Below are 10,723 nucleotides of genomic sequence, written 5' to 3' on the forward strand. Positions count from 1 at the left end.
GTGAGTGCAACAGTAGGCCCTAAATGCATCGTGTGGATCTGAGAATAAATATGGAAAAAAGTGCTTATTTAATACTGTTACTAAATTACCACCACCACTGCTAGTTATTATTATTATTATTGATTGTGCTAATTACAATGATGTTGTGAAAAAATGCTTTCATTTCCTTAAGGTAATCATGCTTCTGGGTCCTAAGAGTAGAATTAGGTAGATCTTTACGTTTTTAATATTTGGAGGAAAAATGTAAGTAAGAATGCCTTGAAAAGATCATAATTTTCATTAACATGAGAATAGCATCTTTGATTTTCTCTGAAGGAAACTTAGTTCTTTGTTGCTTTGGGAAAGATACTTAGGGAGTAGACTCCAGGAGGTTATCATAGCCATTGATCTTGTAAGCAAAATAATTCTTCAGAAATTTAATATGTTAAATATTGCCAGATTTAGCTTTGATATAGAACTGGACTTCATTGAGGTTGGTGTTGTGGCACAGCAGGTTAAGCTCCCACTTGTGATCCTGGCATCCTATATGAGCACCAGGTGGAATCCTAGCTGCTCCACTTCTAAACCAGCTCTCTGCTAACGCGTCTGGGAAGGCAGCAGATGATAGCCCAAGTGCTTGGGCCCTGCCAACCATGTGGGAGACCCAGATGGAGTTCCAGGCTCCTAGCTTTGGCCTTGCCCAGTCCTGGATGTTGCAGCCATTTAAGGAGTGAATCAGTGGACGGAAGAAAGTTCTGGCTCTCGCTCTCACTCTCGCGTGCTTTCTCTCTCCCTCCCTACCTTTCAAATAAAAAAATAAATCTTTAAAAAATAATTATTATTCTTACAATGTAAGCTGCCCGCAGCCAGGTGTTGATATATTAAGTTTTTATAATTGTCTCATGGAATTTCTTTTTTTTTTTTTTTGACAGGCAGAGTGGACAGCGAGAGAGAGAGAGACAGAGAGAAAGGTCTTCCTTTTGCCATTGGTTCACCCTCCAATGGCCGCCGCAGTTGGCGCGCTGCGGCCAGCGCACCGCACTGATCCGATGGCAGGAACCAGGTGCCTATCCTGGTCTCCATGGGGTGCAGGGCCCAAGCACTTGGGCCATCCTCCACTGCACTCCCGGGCCACAGCAGAGAGCTGGCCTGGAAGAGGGGCAACCGGGACAGAATCCGGTGCCTTGACCGGGACTAGAACCCGGGGTGCCGGCGCCGCAAGGCGGAGGATTAGCCTACTGAGCCGCGGCGCCGGCCTTGTCTCATAGAATTTCTGTTTTCTGATTCTTTATTTTCTTTTTTTAAAAGATTTATTTATTTATTTATTTGAAATTCAGAGTTACACAGAGAGAGGAGAGGCAGAGAGAGAGAGAGAGAGAGGTCTTCCATCCAATGGTCCACTCTCCAGATGGCCACAACGCAGCCGGAGCTGCGCCGATCCAAAGCCAGGAGCCAGGAGCCTCTTCTGGGTCTCTGATGCGGGTGCAGGGGCCCAAGGACTTAGCCATCTTCTACTGCTTTCCCAAGCCATCCGTAGAGAGCTGGATTGGAAGAGGAGCAGCCGGGACTCGAACTGGTGCCCATATGGGATGTAGGCGCTTCAGGCCAGGGCTTTAACCCCTTGTGCCATAGCTCTGGCCCTAATTCTTTATTTTTAATTTGTGCATGGGAAAAGTAATTATTCAGAAGATATAACAGTTTGCATACTTAAAAATAAACCTTAGTATTCAGAATTCTGCATTTTTACATTTAAATATAGAAATCTCAGCTTTGCATAGAGGCTGTCACACATGAATCTTCAATTACAATGAAAGCTGCTGATGGGCAGCACAAAAAGCCCAATTAGTCTTATCTTCAGGTATTATGTTTTGAACCAGGCCAAGGGCATTTTTAGGACTCAGGGTATCTTCCCCAGCAGAATCTTGTATAAGTGACACAGAGATTAAATCTCTTGCCTGTTTCTTGCCATTTCCTTCTTTTTTAATTTTTTTATTTGAAAGGCAGAGTTACAGAGAGGCAGAGAGAGAGAGGAGAGACAGAGAGAGAGAAAGAGAGAGGTCTTTCATCCACTGGTTCACTCCCCAGATGGCTGTAACGGCCAGAGCTGAGCCAATCCAAAGCCAGGAGCCAGGAGCCAGAAGCCAGGAGCTTCTTCTGGGTCTCCCACATGGGCACAGGGGCCCAAGGAGTTGAGCCATCTTCTACTGCTTTCCCAGGCCATAGCAGAGAGCTGGATTGGAAGTGGGGCAGCCAGGGCTCCAACAGGCACCCATGTGGAATGCTGGCACTACAAGCAGCAGCTTTACCCGCTACGCCACAGCGTCTGCCCCACCATTTCCCTTTTTTAAAATTTTGTTTTTATTTTTCCATTTCCCTTTAAGTGATCTGTTCCTTTGTAAACAGCTATAGATATAAAGGTGGATGTGACATTCCTGAACCCTTAGGAAGAAAGGATTTAAGACTTCAAATTTGGGTTAAACAAAATTTATGTGAAAGTGGAGGACAGGAGAATGATTTAACTCTTTTACAGGGATGTTTTAAATTTTCCAAACCTCACGTTAGTTAATAAAATTATTTGGTATCTGCTGTGTACATAGAATGCTTTATTAAGTGTGGTGAACCTAATAATTGTTTGCTAAAATACATAATAATCAAACCAACTCTGTATTACAGACTTTGTGTTTTTCCCAACAAAAGGAGTTGTTTTGTTATTTTTTTTGGCTTAGTATGCTGAAGTAAACTATGTCATAGCTAAAAAAATAAGTCAGGCTTTCTGAGGTAAACATTTTTTCTTCTTAAGATTGTGGAAAAAAATCCCCCAATACTATTATAGCACTTCAATTTAACAGTTTTTTTTTCCCTGAAAAGGAACTCCTCTAAGTGTTAGGTAGGAAGTCAGATATGAGCTATGTGTGTGTGCCAAAGGCCTAAAGAGAAGACGTCTATGTCCAGAATATGCATCTGCATCTCAAAGTCATCCCCATAACGTTTCAGGGGCAGCGCAGTATTCGCATCCTGCCCTGCCCCCTTCTACCTGATAACCTGCCAGGTGGAGGTCCCTGCCCCTTCTGCCTGACAAATCTTCCACAATCTCCCAGATGCAGCCCCATATCTGCATTTCAAACACCCTGCTCGGGATCCCAATTCTCTAAGGGATCCTGCTCACCCTTCCTCTGAACCCAGGATGGCGCCAGCTAGGCTTCCTCCTGTCTGATACCTTCAAGGGAAAACTCAGATAGGAGTTTCTTAATATTTACAGCCATAAAATCGTTTGTTTCAGGAGGAGATGTGTGAAGACAAAGACCCATCTCCTTTACCCCCCACCCCCCCACCCCCGCCTCAACCGGACTGTGCACTCAGCCTTCTGCCTCTCTGCTGATCCGCCCACCTGGCCTGCCCAGGTGTAATCTCTCCACTCAACCATGTAACCTTGCTCCTTCCCCCTGTCCAAGCGACTGTGCACTCTCCCTCAGGTCCTGTCTGGAGAGTTGCCCATCCGTTCTTACGGATGTCCCTTCCCTAATAAACTTTGCTATTTTACTTTTCCACTACTCTGTCTCACGCCTGAATTCTTTCTTGCATGAAGACAAGAACCCTGCCATTCTCTGGTAACATAAGTACAAATTAATGAATCTTAATTCACAAAACAAAGCACTGAAAATGCCTAGATGTGTCCGTATGACTCAATTAGTACTTAGCCTTGGTCTTGGCCTTTTGTATTTGTTTTTAGTAAAATTACATATGCCAATATCAACTTCCCCATAAGTATGCCTTGTAAATCAACAAAAGATCAAAAGGAGGAGGAGGAGTTCATAAGGTCTTGTTCAACCACACCCCCAAAGGGAAACCACCATGATAAAATTTAAGCAATAAACAGAAGTTTGCCCAGGTTATATTAACTTCCCTGGAGTTGGTAAATTTTGTTCCAGGTACAAATTGTAATCGTATAACCATAGTTATACAATTAGCCTGAATTAATAAAATCCAGTATAAAGTATGTTTATGATTACATACATAGTTAAGATGTAAGTCATAAAAAGGTACAGCTAAAATAAAAACAAATCACTGAGGTGACTTTAATATATCTGAAGACAAGACCCAAACTGGGTTAGAGATCCCAACTATGCTTAACCATAAACTTGAATCATTTTATGAACAAATTTATTTACCAGAATACTATCATCAAGAATTTAAAACTTAAAAGTGCAGCAGGAATCTCTGACAGAGACGCGAGACACCAAGGCTCTTAACAGGAAAACAGCTTTTATTCTTGCCCATAGGTCAAGAGGATTGTTTGTCTCCAAAATCTGGGTTCTGAACAAAGTAGGGTGCTGTCTCATATGCCCTAGCACAAACAACTTTAAGTTTTCTAATACATATTCAGTTATACAACTTGTGATTGGATATCTTAGAGCTACAGCATTATTTATGCAACTGTCACACAAAGTCACACCTGTGTTCAGCACGGGAATCCTAGCTGCAGTTGACATCCTTGCATTAGGATGTTTCTCAGAAAGCCCCCTCCTCCTCCATGATCCAAGAAGGCCCCTGCTTGAAAACCTTCCATAGCATTTTGCCTTAGCCAGTAATTTTTTTTCCTTCCTTGAGGAGAGGGTTCCCTGCCACAAAAGGATGTGACTGACAGTGCATTATATACCTCTGGAAGAGCCTGTTCTATGATTGATAAATGCAATGCTGATAAATATCATCTCTTGCCTTTCTAGCTTATATACTGCCATATTCAGTAAACTCTAATAAGATATTAGACTGAGGGCAAATATCTACATAAAATGTTAAGTCAAAGTGTTCCCTACAAGATGGGAAGAAATAGGCTACATTTTCTAACCAAAGAACGTTCTTCTCACAATAGCCCTAATAAAAATTAAGGGCCAAAGAAGGATTTAGCAGTGAATTCAGAGTAGAGAGCTTAATTGAATAGAGTCATGAAACACATGCATACTACCTGTCACCTCCTCAAGTATTTCAACATGGTCCAAGTTTCTCATTTATATAAACTCATGTCTAAGAGGAGATACATTTGTAACAAAGTGAATGGACTGGAAAGTGTGCTTGCATCAACCAAAATAGAGCTTAATTGAAAGCATCCAGCTCATACTGACGTATCAGTTTGTCCATTTAAACCAAAAATAGCACCCAAATTATAAAACTCAGTTACTATATGTATTTAAACTAAATCATTTAGCCATAAGAAAAGTATAGGCGATACAAATTCCTTAGCTACTATAAAGTACCATAAAGGAAAGATACAAAAACAGTTTAATGTGGAAAAGCAGCAAAGCTAACACCTTATACATTTTGCATAAATAATTAGCTAGTACAGTTTTACAAGGAGAATGTTAGCTAAAAATCCTGAAACCAGACAAGCTGCTCACAAGCTATTGCAAGAACAAACCACATCTATGTGGCAAAATGTTTGGAATATCTGTAAGTGAAGCTCAAAAGGCAGCTGAATCTGGTGATACTCTAATTATCCAGAAAATAATTTCTGACTTTAAATTAATCTAAATGAATTTATATGAAAAATAAAAAGCTTTTCATTTGATAGCAAACTATCTTCAAGAATGTACATACTTAATATTATAATTAATAAATATATTTAACCCAATATTGCCAGATACAGTCAGTATTGCAAACTCAGTTGAATTTCTATAATTTTCTTAATTCTTTTAATTATAGCATCAGAAAGCACCAAATATCTAAGAGTAAATCTAATGAAACATTGACAAGTGCTCTCTTCAGAAGTCTACATAACATCTGTGAAATAATGAAGACCTACATAAATCAGAGATACATTTATGGAATGGAAAACAATATTGCAAAAGTAGATGGAAGAGAGAGTTCTTTACGAAAATGGTCTGTAGATTTTAGGCAATCCCAATCAAATTGCAAATCATTTCCCTGAAAATGGAAATTGGCATGCTGCTTCTATCAAAGGTTATCAAAGATCCAAAAATAGCCAAGACATTCTAAAACAAGAAGATTTTTCAGGAGAAAAACATTTCAGGACATTAGTCTAGGCAAAGTTTTTTTTTTTAATATGACCCCAAAAAATACAAGCAACAAGAGCAAAAATTGGCAAACAGGATTACATCAAAGTAAACACTTTTCAGACAGCAAAGGAAACAGTCAGTAAAATAGGAGAAAATATTTGCAAACTATTCATCCAACAAGGGATTAATATCCAGAATGTATAAGGAACATAAAAAACTCAACAGGAAGCAAAAGAGTAATGATAATAATCTGATTGAAAAATGGGCAGATGAATAGAATTTCTTAAAAGAAAACATAAATGGCCAACAAGTACTTGAGAAAATACTCAGCATTACTAATTATCAAAGCGAAGCAAATCAAAACTCTGACCAGAGTTAGAATAGCTAATGTCAAAAACACACACACACACACACAAAAAAAACAACAAAAGTTGCCAAGAATGCAGAGAAAGAGAACTCATGGGCACTGTTGGTGAGAAAATAAATTAGTACAGTGATTATGGAAAACAGTTTGGAGGTTCCTTAAAGAACTAGAAGTAGAACTACCATGTGATCTGTATGTATTACTGGTATGTATCCAAAGGAAATGAAGTATTCACTAAAAAAGCAAACACTCCACTAATCCACAGAGGCGTAGTCCAAAGATAAAAGCCATTACAGGGGGAAACAATAAACCAACAAGTATCTCCATAAATGCCTAAAAATAAATGCAGCAATTCAAGAAACAAGAATAAGGAAGACAACATGATGCTCCCAAAGCAACACAACAACACTTCAATACTAAAATATGAAAATGAAGAGATTGAAGAAATACCAGAAATGGAATTAAGAAAATTTATTGTAGGATTACTTAGATGTAATTAGGAGCAAATCCATGAGCTAAAGAAATTAATACACGACATGAATGAAAATTTTTCTCATGAAATTGAGATTTTAAAGAAAAATCAAAATGAAATATTGGAAATGAAAAATTCAATAGAAAAGATAAAGAATGTGGCAGAATGCCTTAACAACAGAATCAGTGAGAGAAAACAAAGAGCATCTGAGGTAGAAGACAAATCTCTGGAAATTTTATAGTCAGACCAAAAAAAAATAGAAGAAGAAATTAAGAAACTCAAAAACAGTGTTGGAGATTTATGGGAAACTCAAATGACCCAACATATGGGTCATAGGAATTCCTGAAGGAGTGGAAAGAGAGAATGGATTAGAAGGTCTTTTTAGTGAAATAATTACAGAAAACTTCTCTAATTTGGAGAAAGAAAGGGACATCCAAGTACAGGAAGAACATAAATTCCTAATAGATATGACCAGAAAAGAGTCTCACCACAACATACCGTAGTCAAACTTTCCACAGTAAAACATAAAGAAAAAATTCTAAAATGTGCACAAGAGAAATGCCACTTTACATCAGAGGATCTCCAATCAAACTCACAGCTGACTTCTCAGCGGAAACCCTACAGGCTAGGAGAGAATGACATGATGTATTCCAAGTTTTAAGAGAAAAAACTGTGAACTCAGGCTACTGTACCCTGCAAAACTCTCATTTATGAATAAGGTGAAATAAAGACCTTCCGTAACAAACAAAAGTTGAAAGAATTTGTCACCACTCGACCATCCTTTCAAAAGATGCTTAAGGATTTGCTACACACAGAAACACTGAAACGTGGCCATCACTATGAAAGAAGGTGAAGACAGAAAATTTCCCAGTAAAAGTACAAAGGAAATCCAAAGTAAACAATAGGAATATTTATGGAAAACAGCCCGGCCAAGTCATTACTTATCAACAGTCACCTTAAATGTAAATGACCTCAACTCTCTGCAGTTAAAAGATATGGATTGGGTGAATGGCAAAAAAAGAAAAGAAAAGAAAAGAAAAGCTATCTATTTGCTGCCTACAAGAAACACATCCCACCAACAAAGACTGAAAAGTGAAAGGATGGAAAAAAAGATATTCCATGATAACAGAAACCAGAAAAGAGCTGGTGTTAACCATCCTAATATCCGACAAAATAGACTTTAACACAAAAAAAATTGTTAAATAGACAAAGAAGGGCACTGTGCAATGATTAAGGGATCAATTCAGGGCCGGTTCTGTGGCGTAGCGGGTAAAGCCACCTCTTGCAGTGCCAGCATCCCATATGGGCGCCGGTTCGAGTCCCAGCTGCTCCACTTCGATCCAACTCTCTGCTGTGGCCTGGGAAAGCAGTGGAGGATGGCCCAAGTCCTTGGATCCCCATACCTGCGTGACAGACCCGGCAGAAGCTTCTGGATCCTGGCTTTGGATGGGTGCAGTTTTGGCCATTGTGGCCAATTGGAGGGTGAACCAGCTAATGGAAGACCTCTCTCTCTGCCTCTCCTTCTCTCTGTGTGTAACTCTGACTTTCAAATAAAGGGAGACATAGACTCCTATACAGTAGTAATGGGAGACTTCAATATCCTAGTTTCAGCAATGGATAGCTCAACCAGACAGAAAATCAGCAAGGAAACATCAGAGTTAATCGACACTATAGACCAAATGGACCTAATGGATATCTACAGAACTTTTCATCCTACAGTTGCAGAATACACATTCTTCTCACCAGTGCATGGAACTTTCTCTAGGATAGAACACAGGCCAGGCCATAAAGCAAGTCTCAGCAAATTCGAAGGAATTGAAATTATACCATGCATCTTCTCTGACCACGATGGAATGAAGCTGGAAATTACCAACTCAGGAATCTTTAGAACATATGCAAACACATGGAGACTGAACAAAATGCTCCTGAATGAACAGTGGGTCACAGAAGAAATAAAAAGAGAAATAAAAAAACTGTTGAGGGACATTTTTTTTCATAATATTTGTTGAAATCTTTAGTTAGCATGGAGTTAGTCTTCTGTGTATAAAGTTAATTAAAAGTAGATCTTAGTAAAAAAAAATAAGAATGGGAATAGGGAAGGGAAGAGGAAGAAGGGTGGGAATGGGGGTTGGAGGGTTGGTACAGTGGGAAAAATCTCTATCACTATGTTTTTAAAGTTGTATTTATGAAATGCCTGAAGTTTGTATACCTTAAATAAAAGGTTTCTGTGAAGAAAAACCAAAGAAAATGAAATCAGCATGCTAAATAAACATCTATAATCACATGTGTATTGCAACAATTTTCATGTATCTGTCATTGGATGAATGGATAAAGAAAAGGTAGTATATGTATACAATGGGATATTATTCAACTATTAAAAATGAAATTCTCCCATTTGCAAAAAAAAATGGATGAGACCAGAGGATTTCACATTAAATAAGTCAGGCACAGAAATATATATACCACATGTCCTTACTTATATGTGGAAGCTAAAAAGTTGATCTCACAGAAGTAAAGAGTATCAGAGTAGTTATCGAGAATGGGGAGGAACGACAGGAGGGAAGAATGGAGACAGGATGGTTAATGGGGGCAAGAGTATAGTTGGATAGGAGGAATAACTTCCAATGTTCTGTAACACAGAAGGATAACTATGATTGACTACAGGTAATTTCATATTTCAAAATAGCTATTAGAGAGAATTTTCAGTGTTCCCAACTAAAGCAATGATAAAGGCCTGAGGTAATAGACACACCAACTACACTGTTCTTATCATTACACATTATGTATATAAATAACATTTATATACATATATATATACACATATATATCTGTATTATTAAACCACACTCTAATACCATAAATATGTGCAGTTACAATGTATCAATTAACAATAAAATACATTGAGAAGATACAAAATAATGTCCTCAAAGCAAAAGAAAAAATAAGACTTTTCAGGACTTTCACATACAGATAGCAAGACCAAGTATAAAGCTATACTAATAAAAAATAGTGTAGTATGTTCACAAGAATAGACAAATAGACCAAGGAGGCAAAAAGAAGGGTCCATAAACAGTTTTAGATAGACATAGTCACTTCACTTACAATGAATGTGCCACTGCAGCACTCTGGGAGAGGGATAGTCTTCTAAATAATTGGATGTGGATTAATTGGATAACCATACATATGTGAAAAAAAATACTTTGCCCCCTAACTTATACCACACAAAAAGTCAACTCCAGAAGTTAACACTTCTACTAAACAATGTAATGTTTAAGTATACCTCTGATGATGGGGTAGGCAAAGATATAAAAAATAAGACACAAAGGCATTAATGATAAAGGAAAGTATAAACAATTTGGACTGATCAGAAATCAGCACATGTGTTCAACAGAAGACATATAAAAAACACATTTAGAGAGTTAAAGATAAACTTCAGGATAGGAGAAATTTATTTGTAATATGTGTATCCCACAAGAAGAAAAAAGGGTCAAGCAATGAGAAATGGGTAAAATATTTCAAAAGGAACTTCACAAAACAGGACTTTCAACTGACTGACCAGAAAACAAACAGCTGTTCAATCTTGGTCATCAGGAATAGGTAAGATAAAACCCCAATAAGATTATTTCAATCAGCTATACTAATAGCCAAGACAACTAATAATATCAATGGTTGGCGAGGATATAGAGGAATTCTATATTTCTGGTGAGATGGTAAATTAGTACCAAACATATGCATTTGCTCCAACCCAGCATTTCTCTAAACTGGAATTACTTGTCTATCCCTGATTAACAATCTACTAGAATCTTTAAAGGCTTTAAAAACAATGTTTACATGTCAGCTCTTAGTTCTATATACATGTGGTAGGTTTTTGTTCTCTGCTAAGTATATTGCAAGGTG

Source organism: Lepus europaeus, chromosome X (assembly GCF_033115175.1).
Source record: "Lepus europaeus isolate LE1 chromosome X, mLepTim1.pri, whole genome shotgun sequence".
NCBI classification, from domain to species: Eukaryota; Metazoa; Chordata; class Mammalia; order Lagomorpha; family Leporidae; genus Lepus; species Lepus europaeus.